The sequence below is a fragment of the Leptodactylus fuscus genome, chromosome 5 (genome assembly GCF_031893055.1).
Source record: "Leptodactylus fuscus isolate aLepFus1 chromosome 5, aLepFus1.hap2, whole genome shotgun sequence".
Lineage (NCBI taxonomy): Eukaryota > Metazoa > Chordata > Amphibia > Anura > Leptodactylidae > Leptodactylus > Leptodactylus fuscus.
The window spans coordinates 164013827-164028617 of record NC_134269.1 but is presented as its reverse complement, the minus strand read 5'-3'; positions in this window follow the sequence as shown (position 1 = coordinate 164028617).

Genomic DNA, 14791 nt, shown 5'->3' with positions numbered 1-14791 from the left:
ACATCACTAATACATATTTATCAATTTATTGTCGTATGATTAATTGTGAGACACTATGTTCATTTTATCCATCGGTTAGTTTTTGCATTGTGTTTTTCATTTTCATTTAATTATTTTCCAATATTGGAGTATCATCTTTTAAAATTTTCTGTATAATTTATTATATTATTAGTATTTCTTTTATGTATTTATTATTTTTATTTATCATTGTTTTTGTTTCTTTATTTCTTTATTTTCTTTCATTCTCTTTACTTTCTTTTCATTATTAATCATTCATTATTTATTTCTTATATTGCATGTATTGTTTTACAATTCTGTATTTTTATTACTTGATACTATTATATAATATGGGATCATCTGTATATGATTAGTGTCTCACAATTATCATGTAGATATGTATGGTCAGCATTATGGAATTTCTATTTATGTTTTCCTCTAAACACTGCCATTCCAGCCCTATTTGTATACTCTCCAACTCCAGCTTACATGTATTTTAAAACACAGCCTGGCGAGGGGCACATCTTGTCCCCGCGCTGGCCTCACGACATACACGGACGCTATTGTGGTCATGTCACAGGTTTGCATCGCATGATGTGGCCTTTCATATCCGAACATGTGTGCCCGGGATTTCCTGATGTCGTCATGATGTGATTTGCCATTCATTCGTCAGGTGTGTTACCATTCCTGGCCTCATATATATAGTCCCTCTGCTTCGAGTGACATACCCTCCTGATGAAGAATTGGCAGACAAAATGCGTTGAGGTGTCGACCATCCATGTTATATATAGTATACCAGGGCTCCAGTATTTAACATGGCTACAGGAATTATTATATTTTTGTGAAATACCTCATTATTTGGGGATTATGTTCACTGACATTTATTTTATCTATGAGGATATGCGGTTGTGTATGCTTGACACTTAGTGAATAATCCACATCAAACTTTGGTCCTGATATAAAAGTGCAAAGGTAATCATTACTAAACTTCTACTTAATATATTTTCTTATAATTTACTTTATATTAACTTCAGCCTTGTTGGCATTTTGCACATAGACTTTTTGTTTATTCAATTGTTTATCTAAACTTCCTACATTGTCCCTGTTACACATTTTTGGTCACTTTGTGTAACATTTATGTCATATATGTGTACTATGTGTAAGGAGAGCACTGGTCAGATATGCTGCTCAGAGAAATGCTCATCACCCTGAACACACCTTCCCCACTGTGAAACATGGTGGTGGTAGCATCATGCTATGGGAATGCTTTTCAGCAGCCAGGACAGGGAAGCTAGTCAGAATTGATGGGAATATGGATTGAGATAAATACAGGGCTATCCTAGAAGAAAACCTGTTGGAGGTTGCAATAGACTTGAGACTGGACTATTTAAAACAAACAAGGGAAAATTTAAAAAATACTGATAGTATACAGGTACACAGTCCTGCCATATTAATGTAACCACCATCTACTTTTGATGTCAACGTTAAATAACCAATCATAGAAGACACGTGTCATCAGCCATCCGGGTTCACTCATCATTGTGGAAGGCACAATGGATCAACACAAGAATGCATCTAACCTTGCAGACCATGTTCACCCCTACATGTGAAAGGTTTTTCCAAAGGATGAATGCATCTATCAGCAGAACAATGCAACATGCTATAAAGCTCACAGTGTATGTGTGTGGTTCGAGGAGCACCAGTATGAAATTACAGTACACGCTTGGCCAGCAAATTCCCCGGACTTGAACCCAATCAAGAATCTGTGGAACCACCTCGATTGGGTTGTTCGCGCCATGGATACTCAACCATGTAACCTAGCACAGCTGGCCACGCATTGGAGTTGTTATGGCTCAACATCCCAGTGAACATCATTACAACATCCCCTCTCTTCCTGCACATCTCGCAGCCATCCGCACTGTGAAAGGTGATTATTCTGGATTTTGACAGTTGGTCACATTAATGTGACTGGACTGTGTAAGACTCTACATTTCTAGAAAATTATTTCTAATATACACCTATAAAAAATATTATGGAATGACTGTGATTTTAAATCCAATAGGAACATTAAGAAATCTTGTCTACGTAGACAAAGCTAGATACCTAACAGACATTTTAATAAATAAAAAAAGGACTCAGATATATCATGAATAATGAGGTTTATTGTGAGCGGTATCAATCATTTATACATTAAATTAGCACAATGCTTTTGATTCTGTGATGTGTTTTTATGGCTTTCAATTCCATCATCTGTAAAGAAAATTAAAGAGTTATAATCATAATTATTATAGTACTATAACAAGCAGATTATAATCCATTAATTAACGAATTAAGAATTGTCAATGGGGTATACAAAACAGTGAAAATTACTTCCAATTTAAAAGATAGGGGGTAACTTACTGATTTACTATACTATACTGATTTGGTCTTGGCTAAATGGGATTCAAAAACAAACCTCTCATAAGACTATCATTACACACATTAATTATTATAAAAATAAATATTTTTTAGAAAATTACCTTGTTCATTTTAATCACTTATGTTTAACCAGAATAAAAGAAATAAGAGGATGTAATGATCAATAACTCACATGAAAAAATTGTTTTCTTAGCCCCCAATTGGCAAATTTATGTCCAAGCCCAACTAAAATAAAATGATGTAAAAAGATTTATCAGAAGACTTTAATATGCTACTAATATATAAGATAAAGTTTGAACGAACAATGCATATAATATTATTAAGTATATGTTATTATTCTCTCAATACAACTTAAATTTGTTGTTACCTTTCAGCTTAAATTATATTGATAAATCACTTACAATGACTTAATCTGTAGTTAGGGAACTTAATACTGAATATTATAGTTTTACATAAAACCAGCTAAATGGATGTCTTACCAGCAACTTGCGTAAGTCTAGCAGTGTCTTTCCCTATAAAAAGATACAGATAAAAAGCACAAATTTAAGTAAATAAGTTATAGTCCTAAGTAATAGAAAAGTCTTCATATTATCTAATATCTTACCAATAGGTCACATAAGAAATTCAGAACAATATCCGATACTCCTAGTTCTTCCTACAATTAAATAGAAGGATATTGAGATGAAAAGAGTTATTTTAAATCACAAATTTATAAAACAAGAAAATAAAAGTATTTCTGTAAACAATAGCATTGCCATAACATATCTTGATGTTAAATCGTCACATTATGCTTTTTCACCTCCTGTAATGATTTTGAGTATCAAATTATTTTTAATGCTGAATTTATTCAGAAAATTATATCTCAGAAGAGATGCTTAGCACTTACCAGTGTTTCAAAAAATTCCATACCAAGCTGTTCTGCTACTTCTCCAACGTTGTTCCCAACTTCCTCCTAGAAATTATAGACAAGCACAAAAAGATTTGAAGAAAAAAATAAAGCTAAAAATAAATGAATAAATAGTAAATAATGATCTATAACATAATTACCAGGAAGTCTTCAAGAGATAGAATTTCATCAACTGTACAACCTGCATCTTTCTAAAAGAAAGAAAGGGTAAAAGTTGGTATTCAATATTATCAAAATGTTATTTCAATCTAATCAGCTAATCACCTCTGTCCAAAATGTATGTGTGGAGCAAATAAGAGCATTATATTGTGTGGAGGGCACCCATAAGCATTATACCATGTGGAAAACACTAAGAAAGAATAATATTGTTGGGGAAGCATTAAGAAGCATTATGTTGTATGGGGGCACTAATGGATCCTTATACTGTGGGAAGAAATAATGAGGCATTATACTTTGTGGGGGGAAGTAAGAAGCATTAGACTAATAACACCCCATTAGTACCCCCACACAGTACAATGCTCCATTACTACCCCTACATTAGGCACAGTATAATTTTGCTTAATACCCCCCACATAGTATTATATATTGCCCTCCTCTCATGCATACCCTGACACTGGTTAGGAGAAACACTTACCTTTTGATTGCTATCCTTTAGCATATTACGGTACATTGCTACAGTGGCAGCAGGGATTGGTAATCATCCCTGCTGCTGCTCTAGTAGTGTATCGATGCTAAAGAGCGACAGTCGAGATTAGTTACTCCTTATCACTGTAATTATGGATACAGGGATTTGGACTTCTGCCACCAGCAGTCCTTATTTTGACAGTAGTCTACCAGCTGAATTGTCCACTCTCCTGCCCTGCATTGATCTAAAAGATTGGTGGGTGGGAGGGAGATCGCTGTGGTTACTCAGCAGGGTCTGGTGTTGTTGAACCCCTCTGACTTTGGGCTATAAGACACAAGAACTTTTCAGAAACTATTTTCTTTGCCAAAAAGTGTGTTGTATGATAAGAAAAATTCAATACTCACTAGTACATGAGCAAAGGTTTCTAGCACTGCATCAAGTATATCACTGACACTAGTCCAATAGTAATTTAAATATTTACATTTTGCATTCATAAAACACTTTTACAAGACTTACCAGAGCCTCGTGTAATTCCACTAAGAACTGTTTATATAAGCGCTCATTACGATCTTTCTGAAAGTACAAAAAAATGCAGATTCTCCATTTAGCTAAAGTATTTTCATGTGAAGTCAATTAACATTAAATTATTCTTATACATCAATGTGTTTAATAAAATATAGTTTGACTTGCATACATTATTTTTCTAACACTTTATCAAAAAGCACAATTCTTTCAGGCAATGTAGAGTATGTTTGGTATCTTTATTAGTTTCAAGGTTTGAATGACCTCCCGTGTTCCCTGATCCACTCACCGTTACAGTGAAATGTATCACTTTCTAAGCTAGTATTTATGAAAATGTAAAGCTTTAAAATGAACATATATATATATATATATATATATATATATATATATATATATATATATATATATATATTATTGAAACATATATGGCTCCTGTATGGAGATGTAGTCAAATTGTCAAGTTACCGTATGCTGTAGTATGGGGAAATGTGAAGTAAAATTCTGCTGTAACTATAAATTGCTTTAGTTTTACAAAAAAAAAAAAAAATGATTATATCACGTATAGAGTGTGCCACCCAAAAGGTGTAAGCTTTAAAATGATAAAAATATAGAAAGAATGAATGAAAAACGCTTAATACAAATAGTCCAAATCAAATTTATCTACATACGTGTGCTTTCATGTACAGACAGAGCAAACGTTGGAGTCTCAGCAGGACCTCCGGGAGATCAACCTATTGATAACAATGATAGTTAATAGAGATGAGCGAACACTAAAATGTTCGAGGTTCGAAATTCGATTCGAACAGCCGCTCAATGTTCGTGTGTTCGAATGGGTTTCGAACCCCATTATAGTCTATGGGGAACAGATACTCGTTAAGGGGGAAACCCAAATCCGTGTCTGGAGGGTCACCAAGTCCACTATGACACCCTAGGAAATGATGCCAACACCTCTGGAATGACACTGGGACAGCAGGGGAAGCATGTCTGGGGGCATCTAACACACCAAAGACCCTCTATTACCCCAACATCACAGCCTAACAACTACACACTTTACACACTCAATACCACCTCTCTGACAGTAGGAAAACACCTTGAAACATGTGTATTTGGCACTTGCAGTGAGGAGAGCTTGTCACCAGCAGTGAATTTGGCCCTTGTAGTAAGTTGAGGTTGGCACCAACATTTGTTTTGAAAATCAGGGTGGATTGAGCCTCTAACCAGCAGAGTTTGGGCAAATTCATGGTGGAGGGAGCCTCTAAACACCCCAGTTTGGGCAAATTCATGGTGGAGGGAGCCTCTAAAAACCCCAGTTTGGACCAATTCATGGTGGAGGGAGCCTCTAACCAGCCCAGTGTGGGCAAATTCATGGTGGAGGGAGCCTCTAAAAAACCCAGTTTGGACCAATTCATGGTGGAGGGAGCCTCTAACCAGCCCAGTGTGGGCAAATTCATGGTGGAGGGAGCCTCTAAAAAACCCAGTTTGGACCAATTCATGGTGGAGGGAGCCTCTAACCAGCCCAGTTTGGTCAAATTCATGGTGGAGGGAGCCTCTAAAAAACCCAGTTTGGACCAATTCATGGTGGAGGGAGCCTCTAACCAGCCCAGTTTGGGCAAATTCATGGTGGAGGGAGCCTCTAAAAAAACCCAGTTTGGACCAATTCATGGTGGAGGGAGCCTCTAACCAGCCCAGTTTGGGCAAATTCATGGTGGAAAGAGCCTCTAAACAGCCCAGTTTGGGCAAATTCATGGTGGAGGGAGCCTCTAAACAGCCCAGTTTGGGCAAATTCATGGTGGAGGGAGCCTCTAACCAGCCCTGTTTGGACCAATTCATGGTGGAGGGAGCCTCTAACCAGCCCAGTTTGGGCAAATTCATGGTGGAGGGAGCCTCTAAACAGCCCAGTTTGGGCAAATTCATGGTGGAGGGAGCCTCTAACCAGCCCAGTTTGGACCAATTCATGGTGGAGGGAGCCTCTAACCAGCCCAGTTTGGGCAAATTCATGGTGGAGGGAGCCTCTAAACAGCCCAGTTTGGACCAATTCATGGTGGAGGGAGCCTCTAAAAAACCCAGTTTGGACCAATTCATGGTGGAGGGAGCCTCTAAACAGCCCAGTTTGGGCAAATTCATGGTGGAGGGAGCCTCTAACCAGCCCAGTTTGGACCAATTAATGGTGGAGGGAGCCTCTAAACAGCCAAGTTTTGGAAAATTCATGGTAGAGGGAACCTCTAACGAGCCCAGTTTGGACCAATTCATGGTGGAGGGAGCCTCTAAACAGCCCAGTTTGGGCAAATTCATGGTGGAGGGAGCCTCTAAAAAACCCAGTTTGGACCAATTCATGGTGGAGGGAGCCTCTAACCAGCCCAGTTTGGACCAATTAATGGTGGAGGGAGCCTCTAAACAGCCAAGTTTGGACCAATTCATGGTGGAGGGAGCCTCTAAAAACCCCAGTTTGGACCAATTCATGGTGGAGGGAGCCTCTAACCAGCCCAGTTTGGGCAAATTCATGGTGGAGGGAGCCTCTAAACAGCCCAGTTTGGGCAAATTCATGGTGGAGGGAGCCTCTAACCAGCCCAGTTTGGACCAATTAATGGTGGAGGGAGCCGCTAAACAGCCCAGTTTGGACCAATTCATGGTGGAGGGAGCCTCTAAAAACCCCAGTTTGGAACAATTCATGGTGGAGGGAGACTCTAACCAGCCCAGTTTGGGCAAATTCATGGTGGAGGGAGCCTCTAAAAAACCCAGTTTGGACCAATTCATGGTGGAGGGAGCCTCTAAAAAACCCAGTTTGGACCAATTCATGGTGGAGGGAGCCTCTAACCAGCCCAGTTTGGACCAATTCATGGTGGAGGGAGCCTCTAACCAGCCCAGTTTGGACCAATTCATGGTGGAGGGAGCCTCTAACCAGCCCAGTTTGGGCAAATTCATGGTGGAGGGAGCCTCTAAACAGCCCAGTTTGGACCAATTAATGGTGGAGGGAGCCGCTAAACAGCCCAGTTTGGACCAATTCATGGTGGAGGGAGCCTCTAAAAACCCCAGTTTGGACCAATTCATGGTGGAGGGAGCCTCTAACCAGCCCAGTTTGGGCAAATTCATGGTGGAGGGAGCCTCTAAAAAACCCAGTTTGGACCAATTCATGGTGGAGGGAGCCTCTAAAAAACCCAGTTTGGACCAATTCATGGTGGAGGGAGCCTCTAACCAGCCCAGTTTGGACCAATTCATGGTGGAGGGAGCCTCTAACCAGCCCAGTTTGGACCAATTCATGGTGGAGGGAGCCTCTAACCAGCCCAGTTTGGGCAAATTCATGGTGGAGGGAGCCTCTAAACAGCCCAGTTTGGACCAATTCATGGTGGAGGGAGCCTCTAAAAAACCCAGTTTGGACCAATTCATGGTGGAGGGAGCCTCTAAACAGCCCAGTTTGGGCAAATTCATGGTGGAGGGAGCCTCTAAACAGCCCAGTTTGGACCAATTCATGGTGGAGGGAGCCTCTAAACAGCCAAGTTTGGATCAATTCATGGTGGAGGGAGCCTCTAAAAAACCCAGTTTGGACCAATTCATGGTGGAGGGAGCCTCTAAACAGCCCAGTTTGGGCAAATTCATGGTGGAGGGAGCCTCTAAACAGCCCAGTTTGGGCAAATTCATGGTGGAGGGAGCCTCTAACCAGCCCAGTTTGGACCAATTAATGGTGGAGGGAGCCTCTAAACAGCCAAGTTTTGGGAAATTCATGGTGGAGGGAGCCTCTAACCAGCCCAGTTTGGACCAATTCATGGTGGAGGGAGCCTCTAACCAGCCCAGTTTGGGCAAATTCATGGTGGAGGGAGCCTCTAAACAGCCCAGTTTGGACCAATTCATGGTGGAGGGAGCCTCTAAAAAACCCAGTTTGGACAAATTCATGGTGGAGGGAGCCTCTAAACAGCCCAGTTTGAGCAAATTCATGGTGGAGGGAGCCTCTAACCAGCCCAGTTTGGACCAATTCATGGTGGAGGGAGCCTCTAAACAGCCCAGTTTGGGCAAATTCATGGTGGAGGGAGCCTCTAACCAGCCCAGTTTGGACCAATTAATGGTGGAGGGAGCCTCTAAACAGCCAAGTTTTGGGAAATTCATGGTGGAGGGAGCCTCTAACCAGCCCAGTTTGGACCAATTAATGGTGGAGGGAGCCTCTAAACAGCCCAGATTGGGCAAATTCATGGTGGAGGGAGCCTCTAAAAAACCCAGTTTGGACCAATTCATGGTGGAGGGAGCCTCTAACCAGCCCAGTTTGGACCAATTAATGGTGGAGGGAGCCTCTAAACAGCCAAGTTTGGACCAATTCATGGTGGAGGGAGCCTCTAAAAACCCCAGTTTGGACCAATTCATGGTGGAGGGAGCCTCTAACCAGCCCAGTTTGGGCAAATTCATGGTGGAGGGAGCCTCTAAAAACCCCAGTTTGGACCAATTCATGGTGGAGGGAGCCTCTAACCAGCCCAGTTTGGGCAAATTCATGGTGGAGGGAGCCTCTAAACAGCACAGTTTGGGCAAATTCATGGTGGAGGGAGCCTCTAACCAGCCCAGTTTGGACCAATTAATGGTGGAGGGAGCCGCTAAACAGCCCAATTTGGACCAATTCATGGTGGAGGGAGCCTCTAACCAGCAGAGTTGGTGGAAATCAGGGTGGAGGGAGCCTCTAACCAGCAGAGTTGGGGGAAATCAGGGTGGAGGGAGCCTAGTATTAGCAGAATTGTGCAACGCTTATGGTGGATGAGTATGAGGATGCGGAGGAATTGGAGAGGTTGAGTACAGACATGGAGTTTCATGTTGGGGTGCTTTACACAGGTGGGCACAAAAATGACGGCTCTACCCAGTGGTGGTTCATTTTTATCAAAGTGAGCTGGTCGGCACTCTCAGCTGACAGACGGGTGCGCTTGTCAGTGATGATGCCACCGGCTGCACTGAACACCCTCTCAGATAGGACGCTGGCGGCAGGACAGGACAGCACCTCCAAGGCATATAGGGCAAGTTCAAGCCACAGGTCCAACTTCGACATCCAATACGTGTAGGGCGCAGAGGGGTCGGAGAGGACAGGGCTGTGGTCGGAAAGGTATTCCCGCAACATGCGCCTATACTTCTCACGCCTGGTGACACTAGGACCCTCCGTGGCGGCACTTTGGCGAGGGGGTGCCATCAAGGTGTCCCAGACCTTAGACAGTGTGCCCCTCGTTTGTGTGGACCGGTGAGAACTTGGTTGCCTACTGGAGGAACTGCCCTCCCTGCCGCCAACGTCACATGCTGGAAACATCTCCATCATATTCTGCACCAATTGCCTGTGGCAAGCATTGATGCGATTGGCCCTCCCCTCTACCGGAATAAAAGACGAGATGTTGTTTTTATACCGGGGTCAAGGATAGCAAAGATCCAGTACTGGTTGTCCTCCATGATTTTGACAATACGCTTGTCGGTTGTAAAGCACCCCAACATGAACTCAGCCATGTCTGCCACAGTGTTAGTTGGCATGACTCCTCTGGCCCCACCGGAAAGTTCAATCTCCATTTCCTCCTCATCCTCCATGTCTACCCATCCGCGCTGCAACAAGGGGACAATTCGAAGTTGCCCGGAAGCCTCCTGTATCACCATCACATCATCGGACAACTCTTCTTCCTCCTCCTCCTCCTCCTCCTCCTCCATTAAACGCAGTGAAGTGGACAGATGTGTGGACCTACTCTCCAGCTGTGACGGATCGGATGCTATCCCTAACTCCTCTGTGTGATCTGAGTTATCCCTGATGTCAATCAGGGATTCTCTCAGAACACACAAGAGCGGGATAGTAAGGCTCACCATCGCATCCTCAGAGCTCACCCTCCTTGTGGACTCCTCAAAGACCCGTAGGATGTCACAAAGGTCTCTCATCCATGGCCACTCATGGATGTGAAACTGAGGCAGCTGACTTTGTGGCACCCTAGGGTTTTGTAGCTGGTATTCCATCAAAGGTCTCTGCTGCTCAACCACTCTATTCAACATCTGAAACGTTGAGTTCCAGCGTGTGGGGACGTCGCACAAAAGCCGGTGTTGTGGCACATGCAGGCGTTGCTGGAGAGATTTTAAGCTAGCAGCGGCTACTGTCGACTTGCGAAAGTGGGCGCACATGCGCCGCACTTTCACCAGTAGCTCTGGAACATTGGGGTAGCTCTTTAGGAAACGTTGCACCACTAGGTTGAAGACGTGGGCCAGGCATGGAACATGTTGGAGTCCGGCAAGCTCCAGAGCTGCTACCAGGTTCCGGCCGTTATCACAAACGACCATGCCTGGGCCCAGGTGCAGCGGCTCAAACCATATTGCCGTCTCATCGAGGAGGGCATCCCTCACCTCGGAGGCAGTGTGCTGTCTGTCCCCCAAGCTGATCAGCTTCAGCACAGCCTGCTGACGTCTACCAACGCCAGTGCTGCAACGTTTCCAACTCGTAGCTGGGGTCAATCTAACAACGGAGGAGGAGGCGGTGGCGGAGGAGGAGGCGGTGGCGGAGGAGGAGGCGGTAGAGGAGGAGGAGGAGGGGGGTGTTCTTCTCGTGTCCCTGCCAGGAATGTTAGGCGGGGAGACGAGGTACACCGGGCCAGTTTGGGAAGCAGTCCCAGCCTCAACTACATTCACCCAGTGTGCCGTCAGTGAAATGTAGCGTCCCTGTCCGCATGCACTTGTCCACGCGTCGGTGGTCAAGTGGACCTTTGTGCAAAGCGCGGAACTAAGGGCCCGCCTGATGTTGAGTGACACGTGCTGGTGCAAGGCGGGGACGGCACACCGGGAGAAGTAGTGACGGCTAGGGACGGCATAGCGAGGTGCCGCAGTTGCCATCAGGTCCAGGAAGGCGGGAGTTTCAACAAGCCGGAACGCCAACATCTCCTGGGCCAGCAGTTTAGCGATGTTGGCGTTCAAGGCTTGCGCGTGTGGGTGGTTAGCAGTGTATTTCTGCCGCCGCTCCAATGTCTGAGAGATGGTGGGTTGTTGTAAAGAAGCGCCTGATGGTGCCTTTGATGGTGCAGGAGAAGGAGATAAGACAGGACCAGGGGAGGATGAGGTAGAAGTCAACAAAGTGGCGGAGGCAGATGAAGTGGTGTCCTGGCTCGTCCTCTGGAGTGCATCGCCAGCACAGTCAGCAGTGGCAGTGGCAGAGGCAGAGGCAGTGGCAGAGGCAGTGGCAGTGGCGTGAACGGCAGGCGGCCTTTGTCCTGCCGTTGCTGCCTGCCACTGATTCCAGTGCTTGGATTCCAAATGACGGCGCATTGAAGTGGTGGACAGGTTGCTCTTCTCAGAGCCCCTAATCAATTTCGAGAGGCAAATTGTGCAGACAACACTATATCTGTCCTCGGCGCATTCCTTGAAAAAACTCCACACCTTCGAGAAACGTGCCCTCGAGGTGGGAGTTTTTCGGGGCTGGGTACGAACTGGAACATCTTGGGAGATTCCGGGTGTGGCCTGGCTTCGCCTAAGCTGCTGACCTCTGCCTCTAGCTACCCTTTTTGGTGCTGCACCTGCCTCAACATCCACACTACTTTCCCCGCTTGACATCCCCCCTGTCCAGGTCGGGTCAGTGTCCTCATCATCCACCACTTCCTCTTCCAACTCCTGTCTCATCTCCTCCTCCCGCACAATGCGCCGGTCAACTGGATGCCCTGACGGCAACTGCGTCACATCATCGTCGATGAGGGTGGGTTGCTGGTCATCCACCACCAAATCGAACGGAGATGGAGGAGACTCTAGTGTTTGAGCATCTGGACACAGATGCTCCTCTGTTAGGTTCGTGGAATCGTGACGTGGAGAGGCAGGTTGAGGGACAATGAAAGGAGCGGAGAACAGCTCTGGGGAGCAGGGACAGTTTGGGTTATTGTTCTGTAAAGCTTCGGAATTTTGGGAGGAAGGAAGACAAGACTGTTGGGTAATAGGAGGAGAGGAGGCAGAGTCTGACTGGCTGCTGGACAATGTGCTGTAAGCGTTCTCTGACAGCCATTGCAAGACCTGTTCCTGGTTCTCGGGCCTACTAAGGTTTGTACCCTGCAGTTTAGTTAATGTGGCAAGCAACCCTGGCACTGTGGAGTGGCGCAATGCTTGCTGCCCCACAGGAGTAGGCACGGGACGCCCTGTGGCTTCACTGCTACCTTGCTCCCCAGAACCATTCCCCGACCTCGCCCACGGCCTCGTCCACGTCCCTTTCCGGGAGCCTTGCGCATTTTGAATTCCTAGTTAGAAATTGGCACTGTATACCAGTAGTAAAAATTGTGGGTGCACGTAACCCCAATATATTCTTTGAATTACCAGTCAGAAACTGGCACTATATGGCAGTAGCAAGAAATGAGGGTATTTGTATTCCCAATATATTCTTTGAATTCCCAGTCAGACAATGGCACTGTATACCAGTAGTAAAAATTGTGGGTGCACGTAACCCCAATATATTCTTTGAATTCCCAGTCAGACACTGGCACTATATGGCAGTAGCAAGAAATGAGGGTATTTGTATTCCCAATATATTCTTTGAATTCCCAGTCAGACAATGGCACTGTATACCAGTAGTAAAAATTGTGGGTGCACGTAACCCCAATATATTCTTTGAATTACCAGTCAGAAACTGGCACTATATGGCAGTAGCAAGAAATGAGGGTATTTATAACCCCAATATATTCTTTGAATTCCCAGTCAGACAATGGCACTGTATACCAGTAGTAAAAATTGTGGGTGCACGTAACCCCAATATATTCTTTGAATTACCAGTCAGAAACTGGCACTATATGGCAGTAGCAAGAAATGAGGGTATTTATAACCCCAATATATTCTTTGAATTCCCAGTCAGACAATGGCACTGTATACCAGTAGTAAAAATTGTGGGTGCACGTAACCCCAATATATTCTTTGAATTACCAGTCAGAAACTGGCACTATATGGCAGTAGCAAGAAATGAGGGTATTTGTATTCCCAATATATTCTTTGAATTCCCAGTCAGACAATGGCACTGTATACCAGTAGTAAAAATTGTGGGTGCACGTAACCACAATATATTCTTTGAATTACCAGTCAGAAACTGGCACTATATGGCAGTAGCAAGAAATGAGGGTATTTATAACCCCAATATATTCTTTGAATTCCCAGTCAGACAATGGCACTGTATACCAGTAGTAAAAATTGTGGGTGCACGTAACCCCAATATATTCTTTGAATTACCAGTCAGAAACTGGCACTATATGGCAGTAGCAAGAAATGAGGGTATTTGTATTCCCAATATATTCTTTGAATTCCCAGTCAGACAATGGCACTGTATACCAGTAGTAAAAATTGTGGGTGCACGTAACCCCAATATATTCTTTGAATTACCAGTCAGAAACTGGCACTATATGGCAGTAGCAAGAAATGAGGGTATTTATAACCCCAATATATTCTTTGAATTCCCAGTCAGACAATGGCACTGTATACCAGTAGTAAAAATTGTGGGTGCACGTAACCCCAATATATTCTTTGAATTACCAGTCAGAAACTGGCACTATATGGCAGTAGCAAGAAATGAGGGTATTTATAACCCCAATATATTCTTTGAATTCCCAGTCAGACAATGGCACTGTATACCAGTAGTAAAAATTGTGGGTGCACGTAACCCCAATATATTTTTTGAATTACCAGTCAGAAACTGGCACTATATGGCAGTAGCAAGAAATGAGGGTATTTGTATTCCCAATATATTCTTTGAATTCCCAGTCAGACAATGGCACTGTATACCAGTAGTAAAAATTGTGGGTGCACGTAACCACAATATATTCTTTGAATTACCAGTCAGAAACTGCCACTATATGGCAGTAGCAAGAAATGAGGGTATTTATAACCCCAATATATTCTTTGAATTCCCAGTCAGACAATGGCACTGTATACCAGTAGTAAAAATTGTGGGTGCACGTAACCCCAATATATTCTTTGAATTCCCAGTCAGACACTGGCACTATATGGCAGTAGCAAGAAATGAGGGTATTTGTATTCCCAATATATTCTTTGAATTCCCAGTCAGACAATGGCACTGTATACCAGTAGTAAAAATTGTGGGTGCACGTAACCCCAATATATTCTTTGAATTACCAGTCAGAAACTGGCACTATATGGCAGTAGCAAGAAATGAGGGTATTTGTATTCCCAATATATTCTTTGAATTCCCAGTCAGACAATGGCACTGTATACCAGTAGTAAAAATTGTGGGTGCACGTAACCCCAATATATTCTTTGAATTCCCAGTCAGACACTGGCACTATATGGCAGTAGCAAGAAATGAGGGTATTTGTATTCCCAATATATTCTTTGAATTCCCAGTCAGACAATGGCACTGTATA